At 48.0% G+C, this 19,052-nt stretch overlaps 7 non-coding genes across 7 annotated transcripts; 5 read left to right on the top strand and 2 right to left on the bottom strand.

The window, feature by feature from the left end:
- The first annotated feature begins 827 nt into the window (after positions 1–827).
- On the top strand, positions 828–900 carry Trnar-ccu (transfer RNA arginine (anticodon CCU)). The gene has a single exon. It is a non-coding gene; the product is annotated as a tRNA-Arg (tRNA).
- Positions 901–2,544: 1,644 nt separating this feature from the next.
- On the bottom strand, positions 2,545–2,617 carry Trnak-cuu (transfer RNA lysine (anticodon CUU)). Its single transcript has one exon. It is a non-coding gene; the product is annotated as a tRNA-Lys (tRNA).
- Positions 2,618–3,527: 910 nt separating this feature from the next.
- Positions 3,528–3,599, top strand: Trnap-ugg (transfer RNA proline (anticodon UGG)). The gene has a single exon. It is a non-coding gene; the product is annotated as a tRNA-Pro (tRNA).
- Positions 3,600–14,880: 11,281 nt separating this feature from the next.
- Positions 14,881–14,953, top strand: Trnak-cuu (transfer RNA lysine (anticodon CUU)). The gene has a single exon. It is a non-coding gene; the product is annotated as a tRNA-Lys (tRNA).
- Positions 14,954–15,089: 136 nt separating this feature from the next.
- On the bottom strand, positions 15,090–15,161 carry Trnap-cgg (transfer RNA proline (anticodon CGG)). Its single transcript has one exon. It is a non-coding gene; the product is annotated as a tRNA-Pro (tRNA).
- A 2,184-nt stretch (positions 15,162–17,345) lies between these two features.
- Trnap-ugg (transfer RNA proline (anticodon UGG)) lies at positions 17,346–17,417 on the top strand. The gene has a single exon. It is a non-coding gene; the product is annotated as a tRNA-Pro (tRNA).
- A 1,027-nt stretch (positions 17,418–18,444) lies between these two features.
- Trnap-agg (transfer RNA proline (anticodon AGG)) lies at positions 18,445–18,516 on the top strand. The gene has a single exon. It is a non-coding gene; the product is annotated as a tRNA-Pro (tRNA).
- The last annotated feature ends 536 nt before the right edge of the window (positions 18,517–19,052 follow it).

Genomic DNA, 19,052 nt, shown 5'->3' with positions numbered 1-19,052 from the left:
TGTGTGTGTAGGGGTGTCTCCATTCAAGAGATTCGGTGTAATCGGAAACGTCTTTCATCCCCGCAACTCCCACGAGAGCCACAAAAGGCAAGGGCCGGGATCCAGCTCACGTGGCACAGAGCTGTGCGGAGTCATTTGCTCTTTAATGTTACAGTGGTTTAATAAGGCTTGTAAATATAGGTTAGATTAGTTACACACACGAGATAAAGGAGAGTCAAAAGGACATGAAGGTAAATGTAACTGGGCTGGAACGCAACCTCAGATTTTTTTTTTTTTTTTTTTTTTTTGAGGATGAGGGTATCGAGTAAAATATATAGGTCAGCTGTATACTCAAAAAAGTGAAGATCTGTCCCTACCAAGTAGCATTTGGTCAAAGAAGAGACAGAGGGAGAGGACCAAACAGGCCGAGCACAGTGCACTCTCTCTGGACAGGGAATCGGCACCGCAAAACATATATTAGCGTGCCGGCTCCTGTGTCCTGCACCGCAAACACGTTTTCCCTACCCGCCGTCACGGTTCAAAGGGCTCACTCAATATTTGAATCTTGGACACCTTGCACACAGACGTAATACCCACTCTAGACCAATGGGCTAAGATAGAACCAGTGATGTAGTTTTCAGTTTCTTCTTCAAAGTGCGGCCCCTTTTAGATCCCAGGGGTGCTCCGGGGCCTTAACTTAATCAGAGTTAGAGCCTTGCCTGAAAATGGACGCGAAAATCTGGCAAAAGGGCAGCGGTTTGAGAAAAAGTAGTACACACAGCAAAGGGACACGGAAACAACGAAGAGAAGCAAACTAGTGGAGGATTCATATTTTATCCCTCTCGTCAGCCCCGGTGGCCTAATGGATAAGGCATTGGCCTCCTAAGCCAGGGATTGTGGGTTCGAGTCCCACCCGGGGTAAGAAGGCTGTGTTTTAGACACCTGGAAAACGGATGTTAAGAAAGAATACAAATATACGTAGACTTAAAATGTCGAGAGGATTTTTGGCATACTTTTAAAGTTGAGGTAGTGTTGTGTTTTTAAAAAGAAGCAAGCTAACAGTTTACAAAATAAGTGATTTCGTTTGAACTTTTTTGTTTGTTATTTGTTTTTTTCGAGATAGGGTTTCTCTGTGTAGCCCTGGCTGTCCTGTTAACTCTCTCTGTAGACCAAACTGGCCTGGAACTCAGATCCACCTGCCTCTGCTTCCCCAGAGCTGGGATTAAAGGCAAAATTGTTTTGTTTTTGTCTTTAAATAAACACAATTATTTAGAGATCAACTTCCAAGACAGCGGATTAGTTTATAAATTATAGATTGAGGCTCGGAGTCTATATATGACTCAGTGGCAGACACAAAAGCACAGAAGACTATTTTCTTAGCTTTAGTACATGTTTTAAAAAAAGATAATAATTCTGTATTTTAAAAACCTGTATAATGCGTGGCTTCATCCTTAGGGTAAAACTTTCCCAAAATACAAGGGTTAATCTACTGTAAAATTGGAAGCTTCTGACGCATGGGACCCTTCCTAATTAATTAATTAATGCTGCCTTTCACATGAAGGCCTCCCTGAGGCTGCTGGTTCCCCTTACTTGTGATTCTGCAACGTGCGGCGTGAAATTCTACTTTGTTTCAGCAAGAGCAACCCTGTGGCTACAAGATGGAGGTCTTGGCGGTATGGAGGTCTTTGGGGGTTTGGCCCTGACTTTCTCTTTTTTTTTTCTTTTTCTCAATAGTTTACCCTGAGATTGGCCCTGAATTTCAACAAGACACACTTGTTTTAGAACAATTTATAATTTTTATTACTTTAAAAAAAAGTTTCAAAACGAGGGTGGCGGTGGTCATCTATAATCCCAGCATTAGGGAGGCAGAGGCAAGTGAGTCTTTTATTGGCCAGCCTGGACTACATCTCGAGTTCCAGGACAATCTGGATTGGAACCTGCTTTTAAAAATCTGCTTAAAAAAAAAAAAAAGGCGGGGGCGGGGCTTCATATTTCTGACCCTGTCCTTTCAACATTTTCGCAATGATTTCTGCTTTCTAGAATGGAAAGCAGACACTTAGCACAGGTGGAGCCCCATAGATTCTGCCAGAAACTTGTTTTAGACAGTCCCGAAAGGACTCAGTTCCCACAGCACGAGGATGTTGGTGCTTTCTCGTCTTTATCCGCGTACAGGTAAAACAAAGCCGTTACCTCGAGCCAGCCTCGTGTGTTAGAAGCTGTATTGCAGGAGAGCACCTTTCTTAGTTCCATTCCTCGAAGCACCGTCCCGGATGAAAAGAGGTCGGGCTTCTTGAAGAAGTCTGTGGAGTCACCGCCTAGTCTTGGGAGGTGGTGCCCCTCTCCAAGAAGAATCCATAGACAAGGTCCTGAATGTACTTGGAACTTTTATGTAAGTATGATATACTTGTAAAGTGTCAGGTTAAATATATAAAATTTAAATAAAAAGAGAGAAAAACCTGGCTGTACCTCCGCAGGTTTCTGATTCTGTACTCTGTATATGGAATCCTCAGCCTTGAACAGTACACAGAGTTCTGCCGGTTTGCAGACTTAATAGACAAAACAGCTCGCCCAACGTGGGGCTCGAACCCACGACCCTGAGATTAAGAGTCTCATGCTCTACCGACTGAGCTAGCCGGGCGGAGTTGACAAACCCGTTCCCTACAGACTTCTTGGAACTCTTTAGAACCTCAGGGTTCTAGAACAGATGGGTCTTGTTTGGGCTTTGTAGGATGAGCATCTAGCCTTAGACGGTAGTGGGTTTACTGGTTTACTCCTCCAGCGTCCTACAACTGCACGGCCAGTGTGTGTGTTGCCCCTTCCGTTCCCGGGAGCCACAGGGTGGGGGGCAAGGTCTGTGAGGATGTTACTGAGACCCAAGTTTAGGGCCAGATCGGTTTCACGATCTAATAACCGTGGGCGAGACTGCGTTTTCAAACTCGCCGCAGGGACACCGAATCTCTTTCCAAACGCTATTCAAAGGTGAAGCTTGGAGCGTTCGTTCTGCGGTCCACTTAAGAAGAACCGAACCCCGAGTCCAGCTCTGGCTTCTGTATCCGGGTCTATGAGTTGCGTTGGTCTTCAGGGCCGGAGTGGGCTGCCAAGGAACAGGATCTGCGGATTCTTTGGAGGACCCTTGCTCTCCCCCTGATGTTTGAGCTTGCGGGGACTGGCGGACCAGGAGGCGGCAATCCCGTCTCATTCTCGAGGTTCTAGACTAGGATTCTATTTGGGGTGAAATTTCTAATCCGGGGTCCACCATGAGACTGCGTTGCTCACGCGAGCTCTCTGACTTCCCTTTCCCGGAGGACGGTGGTCCCTGGCCATTCATGCGGAGTGCTGTGCCCCAGGGCTGAGATCTGACCCACTATGAGCGCGTGGCAACTTTCTTTTCCTTCTTCACGGGGCCGGCGCCATACCTCCCTCACTTTTCTGGAACTCACAGAAAAACGAACTCGGAAAATCTTTCCAAGTAGGACTAAAGGAATAGTCTTGATGAGTCAATCGGATGAAAGTATCCAAAGATCAGCGTCAAACCTGACACCCATAGTGGCTCGTTGGTCTAGGGGTATGATTCTCGCTTTGGGTGCGAGAGGTCCCGGGTTCAAATCCCGGACGAGCCCTTATTTTTTTGCAGTGAAGGTTTTGGATTTTAGCGAAGTGCTGGATCCAAGAACAGAGTCGAAGGCGTAGCCCAATTTCGGGCACCAGGTTGGGTCTCCTGTTCCCACATACGTTCTGCCAGGCATCTCTGGTCCGCTGCAACTCTAGTGTCTAGGTGCAGCTAGAGGACAAATTACATACGATCTAGACTCGGGATCCTAGCAGAGAACAAGGGCAAATCCTTGCCAGCCATCCCTGTCTCCGAAGATCCCTGGGTGTCGCGTATCAGGTCTCACCGTTAGACCACCCTGGTTCAGGGCACATTGTTTCCTTCGTGTGACGTAAGTTCGCGAAGTTAAATTCCGGAGACTCGGGTTTTCCGAAACACCTTCTGGGAACGCCCTCCCACAACCACGGAGAGGAGACGGCGGCAGCGGAGTCTGGTGCCTTCAGCCTTGGGGCCTCCGTGATAATACTGGGCACTCGGGCTCCGATTCTTCTTCGCACCCTACAGTTTTACTAGATTTTATTACTTGATAATCCAGGTATGTCAAGGTCATTAGAGGACGACTGCACTGAAAAGATGGTTTGCTGCTCACAGGGGAGAAAGTGGCGTCGTGAGTGACCCGAACTACGTTTGCCTTATAAACAAGAACTGCATTGTGATTTTTGTAGAAGAAAGAGACCAGGAGAGTTAATGGGGCGCGCGTTTAGCTAGTGTTAATGATTTCCGTAGGCTTTAGGGGATATGAGCGACCTAGTCGTCTGTTATCTAACTCTGGATGACTGGGACAAGTCATCCTAACTTTAATTTTAACTTAGAGTGTGACATCGGAGAAAACAAAGTTGGCTAACTTGCGCGACTGTGTTAGCCAGGCCCAGAGAGGGAAGCACCAGAATGAAGAAAATGGGCCCTATTTAAATGCTACAGAGTATAACAGAGTATAGCTCTACAGGGGAGCGGACTAAGAGCTGGCCTCAGGCTGGCAGCTCCATGCACTAGTGTTTTCTCTCTCTCTCTCTCTCTCTCTCTCTCTCTCTCTCTCTCTCTCTCTCTCTCTCTCTCTCTCTCTCTCTCTCTCTCTCTCTCTCTCTCTCGTTTCTTGAGACAGGGTTTCTTTGTAGCTTTGGAGTCTGTCCTGGAACTAGCTCTTCTAGACCAGGCTGGTCTTGAAATTCATAGAGATCCACCTGCCTCTGCCACTCCGGAGTGTTGGGATTAAAGGTGTGAGCCACCACCACCTGGCTCCAAGTTTCTCCTTTTAATCCAGGGTCCTGGGACTTTGAGTTTCCATCCCTTAAACACCATCACGTTTCTTACATAGACCTTAAGATTACCTGGGGAGGCCTCACCTTCCCTGAGCCCTGACAGGGAGGCCTGGTGACAGGGAGGCCTGGTGACAGGGTCAAGGAGCAATCAGCCTTTCTGTCAGAAGCCTTCTGATGAGGCCAGAACATTTCAAAGACTTATTCCTGATTTCTTAAATTTATTTTTATTTTTTGAGATGGGGATCTCTGTGTAACAGTCCTAGCTACCCAGAGACTGTGAGAGCCCCATGAGCCCCGTGACTTGCTGGTTTAGGAGAATGATTATTTGTTTAGGCTGTGTAGAGGTCCTGGGTTCAAACCCCAGCTAAGCTTTCTTTTTAAGAGAGCCCACAGGCTGCATGGGTTTGGAATGGTAATTGCCTTGGGAATTGACAGTTTGAGATGATGATCGAGGCTTGGAACTGTAGACCTCTCTACTCCTAACCAAAGCTGGTCTTCACATTTGTCGGCAGACTGTTCTGCTGGCAGCCCCAGCCCCTCGCTGTGTAACCAAAACCAAAGGAACAGGACTCTGGTGGCTATGGTGGGTCAGCAGATTCAGTCCCACAGGAGCTCTGCTGAGCTGGCTGTGCACAGCCACACACGGCAACAAACACCAGCAGAAGCTGACCACCTCTCTGCCTTCGGGGTCTGATTCCCATCTCAGTAGATAGCATACACCAAAAGCCAACAATTACTCAGAGGTCAGACAGCCAACATGGGTTTCCCCTACAACCCCAAGATCATGAGTCTCAGCACGATACCCGGAAAACCACGACAGATTTTAAATCTTCTTAAATTTATAGTCAGTTATGCTGTTCTTTTGCTCGTGCGTAAGTATCATTTCAGGGTTGGTCTTGGACCACTCTTGCAACCTCAGCGAGTGCAGAGGTGCCAGGCCCCAGGCAGGTGGCAGCAATGGCAGTGGTGCCCTCCAGGGTTGTGGCTCTCATGCCAGGCTGTAGAGCTCTTGTGTGGATCTAGGAAGTGGGCTTTTCTCAGGTGCTGGGAGCAGCTAAGGCTGCAGCTTTTGGATGGGCCGAGGTATCGGGATTCCTCAGCTCTCAACTGAAATGATCCATAGGAGGTTATTGACAACCATACTGATTAAAAGTTTTAGGTACCCTGTCTCGAAAAACCAAAAAAAAAAAAAAAGTTTTAGGTCCTTTTATTCAATGGTTTTCAGCCTTCCTAACGCTGCAACCCTTTGATACAGTTCTTCACGTTATGGTGACCCCCCCCCCCCACACACACACCATAAAACAATTTCATTACTACTCCATAACCGTAATTTTACTACTGTTATGAATCATAATGTAAATATCTGATATACCTAAGCTCAGGGGTACAAAGTTTTAAAAGGTAAAACCCACACCGGCACTGGTGGTGTACCCCTTTAATTGCAGCACTCAGGAGGTAGAGGCAGGTGGACCTCTGTGAGTTTGAGGCCAGCCTGGTCTACAGAGAGAGTTACAAGACAATCAGGATTACACAGAAAAAAACTTATCACAAAAAAACCATAAAGAGGAACAAAGTTAGAGGAGGGCCAGAGTAACCTTGAAACCTTCATTCCTGGTAGACCACAGCTATTACTTTAGACAGAGCTTGACAATTATTTTTGTCTTACACATATTCTGGTTATTTCAGTTTACTTTAATTTTTTGTTGTTGTTGTTAATATATCTGGACCATGGTCAAGGCTGTGGAAATCTCAGACGTGGTATGAAGGTGTGGCTGTAGAAGGAAGTGCTGCAGAGAACACAAAATGGAGTCAGAATAAGATGGCTCGTCCTTAGTCTTGTCAACAGTAACCAGGGTTAGGAAGCCCTGTGTCTTTAGCTCATCCACTTTGAGGTGACATGGTAGAAAATGCAGGGCCATGCCAAGGAGGGAGTGGGACACCACGCTGATCTAGGGACAGACAGACAAGACTCAACACGAGTTGGAGTGTTTCCTGTGGGCAAATCCTATGGTAGACTTTGATGAGCTGAGCCTACAGGCCAAGGGGGGAGGGGGTCCCCATAGATGATCAAACACAGACTTGGACTTAACGTTAAACTAAGCAGACCATACTTCTCAGCTTGGGGTACCTCCTGCAGCACTTGCTGGCCTGGGAAGAGTCACTCTCTTCCGCTCCGCTTGGCTGCCGCATCTCACGAAAGCAGCCTCGGGCCTAGAGACATGCAGGGAGTGGTGTATCTAGACTCAAGGTTATACCCGCAAACTGCTCTATCTGGGGCTCCAACTCAGACACAGGATTAGGGGTACTTCTGAGAAGAGGCCGGGCCTGCTCTGGGTTATTATGGGTTGTATGAAATATCAATTTTCAGACTACATTTAGCCTTGAGGGACTTCATTTTATAAAGCAAGAGCTTTGATCTGAGTTACTCCATTTTGAACATAAATGTTAAGAAAGAATGATTCCATATCTTGTTTATAAAGTAAACAATGGCTGTCTGCCAGCACAAGGAGGCGGACTGACAACTTATTTCTACGAGTAGATAACAGCACCTGCGATGTATTAAATCATATCGCTCATGCCAGATGAAGCCCTTCATTTTGGACTACAGAAAAGGAGCCTCCTGAGACTGGTGTGGCTGTCATGCTGGCTAGTCACCCCACCCTGCCACGTATTAGGAATCCTGTCCAGGGACTGCCATAGCGAGGGACCTCAGCCTCCGGACCAAGGCTCCGGTGCAGTTTCTGCTGCCTGCTACACTCAGTTGGTTTCAAAGGACCGTTCCAAACGGCTGATCACTTGCTGTCTCTGTCGGACAACACTGGACTGCAGTTCATTAGGATGGACATGGCTGGTCTACTACAGACTCTGGCCACTGCCTGGTTCTCCATCTCGGACTCTGGGATAGCCTTTCTGAACTCTGAAGCCTCTACGCACGCGCGCGCGCACACACTGGGAGAAGTGTAATGGGTGATCTCAGAGTTAATATTCATTAGGAAAATTGGAATAGAAAGAACCCGTAACTGCTAACATCCAGATATCTAGCCACATCGGGACTACTTGGCAAATTGCAGGCGAGAAAACCAACGTAGGTTGTGACATTATTGTTACTCAGTAGATTCGGACCTTGTGGGAAAACAAGCCAAATGTGTCCCTCTGTTTCAGACATTAACACGCTCAGGACGCTGGCCTTGTCCACGCGACTAGTGGGCTGGTTTAGGGGGAGATAGGCAACTGGTACGTCTAAATCAAGCTCAGTCACTAGGGAAAGAAGCCTGAGGACCTGCACCAGCAGAGATTACCTAAGACCCAGGTGGATTCTGGGATACGGTACAGATCTCCACTGTGAAAGCAAAAGATACAAGCCCATATTGAGACTTGAATCCACATCCAAAGCAGAGTTATAGCTCTAGACCAACTGACACTCCGCAGTTTTTTCCTGACCAATTCAAGGCTCGGTTCTTGAGCGGTGTGTCCAGGCTCAGAGACTATCAGGAGGATCCACATGCAGAGGCCTCAGGCTGGCAGGGGAAGAACTGGAAGAGCGGTTATGTGCAAGACCCAGATCTGTGCAACTCTGGGTCCAGGGCCCCTCTGGGCCTCCCCAGTCAGCGCTCCAGTGTCTTATTGTGCTCAAACTGAGGTCTGCACCAGAGAGGAACTTGTGGGTCTTTCCCGCCACCACTACCTCAGGCCAGAGACACTGGGAGGGCGGGGGTGTTGGCTTTGGGTTCTTGGGTCCCAAAGAGCAGCAGCATGTTGCGGCTGTCACCCTGCTCTGTCTGGTGGTGATAGGAAGTTCATGTATGGTTGTGAGGTTTGGGGTCAGACACGGGAATCATGTCAGACAGCCTGCTTTGCCTGGGCATGTGGACTTCCTGTGGGAGCCTGCTTCACTAACAGGTGTGGCTGGCAGAAGCCCCAGCTCCTCCAGTCCAGGAGGCGTGGATGCCCAGTTCTCTTCCTTAACGAATTCGTCCCTGAGGGGAAAAGTTAGGGAGGTCCAAGGCTATGGCAGGGTGTGGTGGGTCACACCTATAATTGTAGCTGGGGGTGGCAGTGCACGCCTATAATTCCAGCATTTGGGAAACAGAAACAAGAAAAGAAAAAAAAAAAAGCAGGGGGAAAAAAAATCCTGCAACCCAATTATGCTCACTGTCCTAGGCATTTTGAATTACATGCTGGGTTTTGCTCTACTCAAAAATTGTGGGTAGGTGAGGACAAGCTCTTCGAGCCCCAGCTTTTGGTAGCTTTTGCCCCCTATGTTGGCAGCAGCGGAGACCTGTAAGAGCATGAGGTAGCACCCTCTGGTGTTCCAGCCCTCATGCCAGCCTCCAGGACTGGGCTTGTCTATCATTGAAACCCCGGCTCGGCGCCATCTACCCCTGCCTTTCCTCCCCTTGTTCCTGTTCTGTCTGCTGTTAGTTTCCTTTGGGAAGACTGTTCCTGTAACTCCCTTACGCTGTCTGCTAGTCTTTCTTTGTCTTACCAACTCAACTTGCTCTACTAAAAGGTACCAAAACCGCTTGAGAGATGCCTTGCATTAGGCCTGATGTTGGAAGCTGCACCGGAAGGTGCCTTCTGTAAGAGTGATTTCCAAGTGGACTCAACAGCCAAAGGAGGCGGTCTGGTGTGCAAGTAGAGGGTTTCGTTTCCAACAACCACCACCTTCCTTCTTTAGCACCAACCACAGCTATCAGCCATCTCTCAGCTAGACTGAGGGAATGTGGCTTCTCTGGCTCAGGTGGCCATGATCACAGGGCCATGAAGAGTTCACCTCGTTGTGAGCTAGCAGGAAGTCTGGTCCAATCCATTTGGAACAGGTTTGGCTGAGGTTACACCTTCACACCCAGGCAAATCAGTTGTGATCAGCAGCTAGTTTTAAAGTTTCTGCGGAGTGTCCCTGATGGCTGTGGTGGCCGCAAAGACAAGTCATTTCCCTAGGCAGCCAGAGCAGCAATGGAGAGTCTGGGAGCTGCTAATTCGGGAGTCACAGGCCCCATCTTCAGTGTCTTTGCTTATAGTAAGAACTGGAGGACAATCATCTACACCTATAATGATTTGAGCTGGGTGTGAGGGTACACGCCTTTAATTCCAGCACTCAGGAGGCAGGAAGGTTTTTGTGAGTTTGTGAACAGCCTGGTCTACAGAGTGAGTTCAAGGACAGCAAGGACTACACACACACACACACACACACACACACACACACACAAACCCTTGTCTCAAAAAAGCCAACAAAACAAACCAAACAGCCGGGCGGTGGTGGCGCACGCCTTTAATCCCAGCACTCGGGAGGCAGAGGCAGGCGGATCTCTGTGAGTTCGAGGCCAGCTTGGTCTACAAGAGCTAGTTCCAGGACAGGAACCAAAAACTACGGAGAAACCCTGTCTCGGGGGGGGGAAAAAAACAAACAAACAAAAAAAAACAAACAAAAAAAAACACCCATCTCCAAAACCAACCAAACAACAACAAAAAACCCACTAACAGTAATTTTGTTGTTTTATTTCTCAAGACCGGGTTTCTCTGTAGCCCTGGCTGTCCTGGCACTCAGTCAGTAGACCAGACTGTCCTCGAACTCACAGAGATCCACCTACCTCTACCTCCTGAGTGCTGGGATTAAAGGCACGAGCCACACTCCCCAGCACTAATGGAAATTTGAACAGTGCTCTAAGGTTAAGAGAGAGTTCATTTGTCTGGTAGATAGATCTCATACACCATTACAGCTTTTGAAGCAAAACTCCAAAACATCTTACGGTGGACTGATTAGTTTCCTATAGCTGCTGTTACAAATTACTAGAAAGAATTACTAGGTATTCTTGCCATTCTGAAGTCAGCAGCTTTTCCTTAAGACATTTGCAAGGTCTGCTTCCTCTCAAGACTCCAAGGAAGACCCTTCCTTGTCTCCCTCAGACTCTCATTGCTGTCTGCAATTGTTGTGGATTACCTTAACTATGTAAAGATGTGTTACATTTGTTTATGCTGTGGAATATTACCTTAACTATGTAAAGGAGTGTTACATTTGTTTATGTTGCATTTGTTTAATTATATAAAGATGTGTTGCTGTTTCACCTTGCCTACCTAAGGCATCTGATTGGTCCAATAAAAAGCGGAATGACCAATAGCTAGCCAGTAGAGGGATAGGTGGGGGTTAGTGGGCAGACAGAATAAATAGGAGGACTCTAGGCTCTAGACTGGCGAGAAGGAAGGAGGGAAGGAACTAGGGAGAAAAAGAGGGAGATGCCTGGGGCCAGTTAGCCAGGCAGCAGCCAACCAGACAGGGACTAGGACATACAGAATGAAAGAGAGGCAAAATCCCCAAGGCAAAGTGTAGATGAAGAGAAACAGGTTAATTTAAGTTGTAAGAGCTAGCGGGACAAGCATAAGATAAGGCTGAGCATTCATAATTAACAATAAGCCTCCGTGTCATGATTCGGGAGCTGGTTGGTGGCCCCTAGAAAGCCTGCTCCATGCAGTCTTTATTGCCTCTGTCAGGCTAGCAGTCTCTCCCCACTGTGTTCTTTTTTTTTTTTTTTTTTTTTTTGGTTTTTCGAGACAGGGTTTCTCTGTGGTTTTGGAGCCTGTCCTGGAACTAGCTCTCGTAGACCAGGCTGGCCTCAAACTCACAGAGATCCGCCTGCCTCTGCCTCCCGAGTGCTGGGATTAAAGGCGTGGGCCACCACCGCCCGGCCCCACTGTGTTCTTGCCTCTGCTTCAGTCACTGGATCGGGGCTCATGCCACTTCACTAAGGCCTCACTGTGTTGGGGGCAGTGGACCCAGACCCTGAATTTCCTGTAAACAACTTGTTATGCTTGTAGCTGCTCTGAGCAAAACAACTTGTTTTCCTGTGTTTGCAGCTACTTTGAGCCGGAGACCCTCAAGAGTCCCTGATGGGCAGGGGAGTGGTTTCTGGTGGGTTTGGCTGGGGTGTGACTATCAGTTAAGGGTCCATATATAAGCGGCTCTGGTACACAATAAAGGGGGCATTCTTGTTTGAAGGATGACCTGTGTCTCTGTCTGTGTGTCTTTGTGTGTTTAAATCTCCAGGCCCTTGCCCAGCTCGGGAATGGTCCTGTAGTGCAGGCTCGTCACCATAGGTATAGTACCGTAGTATACGTAGTAGTATGGACGGCACACACTCAACTTTGCTAATTATATCTCTGAAGACCCCTGTACTGTGAGGTCCTAGGTAACCTGGAGGTTTTTGTCGTTGTTGTTTGTTTTGAAACAAGCTGGCCTTTAACTTATAGAGAGCCACCTTCCCCTGCCTCCTGAGTGCTGGGGTTAATGGCACACACCACACCATACCTGGCCTATACATATATTTTGGGGGAGAAATTCTGTCACCTAGTTCAGATATTGTTTTGTTGTTGATTTCTGTTGTGTTCAGTTTTGTGACAGCCTCCTGTGTTCTGTCTATGCAGCTGAGGATGAGTTTGTGCCTTCTTTATTTTTTTGAGACAGGTCTCACTGTGGCTTAGGCTGGCCTGGAACTCATTATGCAGCCCACAGTGTCCTTGAGTTGTGCTGATCTCCCCGATTCCCAAGGGCTGAGGTTACTACTGTGAGACACCTTGTCCAGCATAACTGGGAGCTTTAAGTTATCGTGAAGATCCATCCATACACAGCTAGCAAACCGGAAGTCCCAAGTGAACAGAATAGATGAAGTTAGAGGGGACTCATGCTGCCACACTTGGAGTTAGGGGACAATGCACTCAAAAGAGCTGTGTCCTGGGTCTAGTCCTAAGCAGAGGGACTTACCTATCTCTCTGTGCTTGTGAGCGACACTCTGGTTTAGTGAACCCAAGTATCTAGCTCTGCCCGATCGTTGGGTCATTTTGATTGATGGCAAAACTGAGACAGATAAATGAGCTGTTACTCTCCCTGGGATACTGGGCAGCTGGTAAGTATTGTTAAAGCCCTGTTAAAAATCACAATTAGTGAATGATGACTTTTCTTTTTCTTTCTTTTTTTTTTCTTTTTTCTTTTTTGGTTTTTTTCGAGACAGGGTTTCTCTGTGGTTTTGGAGCCTATCCTGGAACTAGCTCTTGTAGACCAGGCTGGTCTCGAACTCCCAGAGATCCGCCTGCCTCTGCCTCCCGAGTGCTGGGATTAAAGGCGTGCGCCACCACTGCCCGGCTTTTTTTTTTTTTTTTTTTTTTTTTGAGACAGACTCTCACTGGGCCTGGGCTTTATATGTAGACCAGGCTGGCTTGAAATTTACGGAGATCTGCCTGCCTGTAACACCAGAATGCTGGGAGTAAAGGCGCGCTCCACAGTGCCAACTAGATTCTTTATGTAAGCCCCTCTTCTGATGTTCATAAGTAAGCACAGACATTAGTGATGGGGCAATACAAATTCCTAACTGGCAGTTCTTAGACTTTCCCATGTTGCCCTAGCTGCTTTGAGCAAAAGTTCTGTGTCAGACTCCCACGGCGGCACCAGTTGACAGTAACACAGGCTGAAATCCTTACAGAACCCACACAACACTGCCCACAGCTGACTGTAACACAGGCTGAAATCCTCACAGAACCCACACAGCGCCACCCACAGCTGACTGTAACACAGGCTGAAATCCTCACAGAACCCACACAGCGCCGACCACAGCTGACTGTAACACAGGCTGAAATCCTTACAGAACCCACACAACGTCGACCACAGCTGACTGTAACACAGGTTGAAATCCTTACAGAACCCACACAGCGCTGCCCACAGCTGATTGTTTCCGTTCCCAAGGGCGCAGCTTCAGCCAGGGCTATTTCCGTTTTCGCCAGTCTTTTTGCCATCACAAGCCTGCGTGAACTCATCCCGGGCCAGAAAGGGAGCAAGCACATCTCATAATCTAGCAGAGGAATTACTGTGTTTAGGTCTAAAGAGAAAATGCTGTGATTGGTGCAAACACCCCTCTCCTGACTTTGTGATCAGGTGTTCAGCTCTCTGGAGTCTTGCAAGAGATCCCCCCCCCCCATGTAGTTTCTCAGCAGTCTTGTTTTGCCTACTTTTAGTAGTACAGGTTGAGTTGCAACCATGCAGAGACAGCAAAGCGGCAGTACCTGCTTCCCCAGCGGTGGAAACTGATGGGTGCTCTTGCCTTTGTCCAACCCCGCACACTGCGCTCAAACACAGAGGGATGCACTGCCAAACACCAGCCCTTGGCTTTCTCCTTGCTTTCCCCACTCATGAGACCCTCACACCTCCTCGAGGGGCTGTAGGCTGTAGTTGTTGCTGGGGTGGGGAGGCCATGCTCCAGAAACTCACCCTCCACCCATTCTTTCGCAAGCAGCCTACTAAAGCTCAGTGGGTAACATGCCAAAACCAAAATTAAAAAAAAACATGCAAGAAAAAAAAAAGGCACGAAAATAGGAAGAAAGCTTTTTGGGAATAATGGGGGACCAGTCTGGAGGGGGCGACGACAAAATGACCAACAAGCATTACATAAATACATGAAATTGTCAAAGAATAAATAAATTTTAAAAAGCCCCCCACCTTCACACACTCTACCTAGCAGATGGGTAATGAAAACAGTCCTTCTGCTGGGTTTGATCCAGAGAACTCTCAGAGACCGAGAGAAGACCCATCCTTCAAGAACCTTTGGGGGCTACACACGCTCCCGTGTTTTCACGGATCTACAGTCCTTAACATGGACTTCACGGGTTCAAAGCACCTTTCGAGTTTCTGGTCTCTGAAGACTGTGAGATCGTTTGAGCGAAACTTATCTTATACCTTTTGGCGCAGACGCCCTGCATGCCCATCCGGAATAAACTCGAGATTTCAGGCCTTGATGGATCACACACTGATCTCCCAGCAGCAGCCTGGTCTAGCGTCTCTGTCCATCCAGGGTGTACTTTCCGGACCCCACGAGTCTGAGATTTTTGCCAGGAGATCTGGTATTCTCACTGTTTTTCACTCTGAATTTTTTTGGCCGCGAATTCACCAAAACAAACAAACAAACAAAGAAAAAAAACCTAAAAAAAACGGATCTCAGCGGGCGGTTCCTCAGACAGCCCAGCTAGTTCAGTGACAATTTCTACACAGCAGCCCGGCTAGCTCAGTCGGTAGAGCATGAGACTCTTAATCTCAGGGTCGTGGGTTCGAGCCCCACGTTGGGCGCAACATTTTTGCCATTAGTTTCCTTAGTTCCTTTAGGAAGGAATAAAGAAAGTAACACTAACTGGAACTAGTAACACTAACTTGACCGAATTCTAAATGTGGCAAATAAAAATATTGGGAAACTGGACCCCCTCCAGGGCTCGTCCGGGATTTGAACCCGGGACCTCTCGCACCCGAAGCGAGAATCATACCCCTAGACCAACGAGCCACACAGTTAGGTTTTCCTAACACTTCCTTATAGGCCAGTATTCATTCCTGAATAAATTGCGCCCGCTTCCTGCCTTGGCTGTGGGGTAGGGATAAAAGTTTGGCAGTCTACCCCAGAGCCAGCTCCGAAGGAGCCCGAACCTCGGAGAAAAGCTACACTTTGGGGAAGTCCTTGCCCGGTGGTTGAGTCCGCTGTGGAGGCTGGGTTTCGTGGCCAGAGAGCAGTGAGGAGGCAAGGAACGTCCATTAAACAAAACAAGCCTCGCCCCCAAATCTCCCAAAGCATGGCCAAACAGTCCCGCCGGACGCCCAATCCTGGGAGACGCTGCCGCAGCTCAGGCAGTTGGATAATATGTAGTAGGCTTAGCGCCTTACTCCCCTGGACTCCAGTTCCATTGGTCACAACCATATAATTTTGCCTGCATCCGGAAGGTTCAGTCCCAGGGTCTGGTGTCTGTATTGGCACGACGCTGGGAACCCTAAAAGGGCCCTTAGGAGCAGCTGTATTATCTGATACCTCCGATCAAAGAAAACAGATCTCCAACTAGCATATGGTGGTCTAGCCAGCTCAGTGGGTGGTGCCTGGGACCTGACCCACTTGGGTGGCGATGTGAATTCTTGTCTCACTCTGAATTCCAACACCGCTAGGTTGGTTTACTTCTCCAGTCTAAGAAGATGTCTGCCAGGACTCAGAGCTATTGCGTGGCCCCTAAGAGGAAGAAACGTCGAGGATCTAATTTTCTCCAGCATTTGATCCTCTTGCACTCTAAGCAGAATTAGATTGGGCCAATGAACCCCCACACACCCTTGTTTCTCTGCTCGCTTTTGGTCATCCTTGGGCCTGGCTCCACACTAGCTAGCACAGCAATAGCCTGGACCCAGTTCCCCACGGGGTCTTATTCTGAGAGGTGGTGATTCAGGTCTGACCAAACAGAACCGGGTGGAGGAATCCCGCAGTTCAATAGTGCAGCACAAGGAAGCAGGACCCCAGGAGTCCAGGCTCCGGACTTCTGGATCGCCCAGCCTTTCCGCCAGCAGGAACAGCCTTGGGGGAATTTCACAAACTCTCTGCCTGTGTGGTCAGCTTGGTACTCCTAAAACCTTAGCTTAGAGTTCTGAGGCCAGCAGTGGTGGCTCAGCCGTGGGAGGACAGCGCTGGCCGTGAAAGCGGACCGAGTTAAGGCTATGGTAACTTTGTTACTGCAGCCCTTGGAAATAGATACAATGTTGCTCTGAGACCCGGCCTTAGTACAACCCAGACTGACATCACAGCCTGGAGTTACCGGTGTGCAGGTTTGGGTTTTGAAACTCTTCTCAGGCCGCGAAGAACTTCTTGTTTTACCTTCACTTCGACGCTTCCACTTTCTCCCCTAATCCACTTAGGAGCAGTCTAGGACTATACGCCTGTAGCAGGGTGACTTTGAGACTAGCCTGGGCAATTCTGACAAGAACCTGTCTCAGAGATGAAAGAGATAGAGCTAAGACCACAGATAACAATTTCTAGGATTCTATTTCTTTTTCTTGTCATATGACAAGAAAATACCTATATATCCTCGAGGGTCTCGTGTGGCGCAGGCTGGCCTCAGACTCACTGGGTAGCCAAAGATAATCTTGAACTCACCTTAGTTCACATCTCACATACTGGGATTTTAGGCGTTTGTCACCACTTCTGACTAAATATCTATCTACATATAGATAGATAGATAGATAGATAGATAGATAGATGATAGATAGATAGATAGATAGATAGATAGATAGATAGATAGATAGAGATATATTTAAGGACTTTAAATCTGTCTTTGGTTTATCAGTTTTGCGTTTTGTTTTGATTGCTGTTTATCGTTTTGGAAAACGGATGATGTCTGCACTTTGCTTTGTGTTTTCTCTTATCAGTATCCTGCCTAGGACGTCTTCTAATTTAATGACCCGTAAACCCATCTCTCTATCACGCTAGTTAGGATTTAGAGAATGGAAAATTTGCCAGCTTATCACTTCCTTGGTTTAACTCACTGAATTAGCGCTCACCCTGGAAATCCCACAGTGGCGGTGGACCGGTGAGTCCTTACGGTTCTTATGCAGGCTCGTGTTGGACAACTGAAAAACTAAAAAGTAAAAACATAAATACATAAACGACAGAAGCGTCACCTCATTTGGAGAAGGGAGGGGGAAAGACCAGGAGTGTGTTGGCTCGTTGGTCTAGGGGTATGATTCTCGCTTTGGGTGCGAGAGGTCCCGGGTTCAAATCCCGGACGAGCCCAGTGCGGAGTTGGCTCTGCATTTTTATACAAGTTCCCAGTTAGCCCTTCTGCACCAGCAGAAAGCGGAGGAGCAGACTCGGGAAGCCGATCTGTGAATGTGAAGCCCCTTAAAATAGAAGAGATCAGCCTGTGAGGATTGGGGTACACCTTCAAACAGATTTGTAGGATTCTCCAAGGTCAAATGAGAAAGGACAGCAGGAAGGACGCTCCTCTCTCCACTCTGGGCTTGGCCCCTGGTTTCTCAAAGGCAGCTTTCTTCATCAGTCGAGGGAGAGCGGGAGGGAGGGACATTGGCACTTGGACCTGAGATCCTGTGTGCACCTAGTGGAGTTTTCACTCCTAAATCAAAGTCTCTTCCTTTCTTTTTACTTTACTTTTCTTTTTTCTTATTTTCTTTCTTACCCTTTTTTTCTTTCTTTTTTTCTCTCTTCTTTCCTTCCTTCCTTCTTTTCTTTTCTTTTTTCTTGAGATACAGTTCTTCTATGAAACCCTGCCTGTTCTGAAACTCATGGGGACGAGGATGGCCTCGAAACTTAAAGGCAGGAGCCACTACACCTGGCTGGGCACTTTTGATTTTGGCCCCGATGGGCAGGTCGGATGCAAAAGGGAAGAAGTGGCGAGGGGCGAGGTACCTCCGACGCTAGCCGACGTTTACTGCGCTCTGGAGCTGCTGCGTGGCCAAGGAGACGTGGTCAAGGACATTCCACGCAGCTGCCTCCTGATTCTTTGGGGTTCCATATAATCGGCGGGAGAGCACTTGGCGTCTAGACAGCTGCCGCGTGGGCAAAAGCTGATCCCAGCCCTGCTCCCCGTAGACAAGGCGACACCGACTGTGGAACCCGGGGCTGTTCCTCATTTTGTAGGTCGTGAGGAGATTGGAAAATTGGAATATCTCGGCAGACACAGTCCCGGAATTTGCCCTTCCAAGAATATCTAAAGCCTAAACTATCCTATCTACCGAGCTCTGCCAGTCCCACCCCTGTTTCAACGACCGCCATAAAGTTGAACTAGAGGAATAATTGACGTGGCTCGTTGGTCTAGGGGTATGATTCTCGCTTAGGGTGCGAGAGGTCCCGGGTTCAAATCCCGGACGAGCCCGTGGCTGTTTTGCAAAAACTAATTTTGTTTTTCAAAACAGTCATTTCAAGCGTTCATTCCCTACTTCTTCTCTAGACGCTAAAGAGATCCAGACTTTACTCTGACACATCAGCTCTGAATACCGAAGGCTGAATTTTGCAGGAGTCTTCAAACTCTTCGCAGCTGGCCACACTGGCTGGTTGGAGGGGCGCTCGCTGAAAATGCCTTGAGTCCAGTCTTTAGTCAGAAAGATCCTTAAAACCTGTGCCTGCAAATCCAATCTCTGTCCTCGGCTTAGGTGAGAGCATACTGAAGACGCAGCTCTTTGGGTAGGCAGATGCCTGGATGAGAAATTTAAACTTCATATGCAAAACGGGTTTATATTTGTACCCTTAGGCTATATATATAAAGGCTTACAGGAGTTTCCCGGCTCTCTCTCTCTCTCTCTCTCTCTCTCTCTCTCTCTCTCTCTCTCTCTCTCTCTGTGTTTTTTTGTTTTTGTTTTTTGAGAGACCAGGTAATCCTGGCTGCTCTGGAGCTTTGTAGACCAGGCTGCC

Source organism: Chionomys nivalis, chromosome 7 (genome assembly GCF_950005125.1).
Source record: "Chionomys nivalis chromosome 7, mChiNiv1.1, whole genome shotgun sequence".
In the NCBI taxonomy this organism is placed as follows: Eukaryota; Metazoa; Chordata; class Mammalia; order Rodentia; family Cricetidae; genus Chionomys; species Chionomys nivalis.
This window is presented reverse-complemented; position numbering and strand designations above follow the sequence as displayed.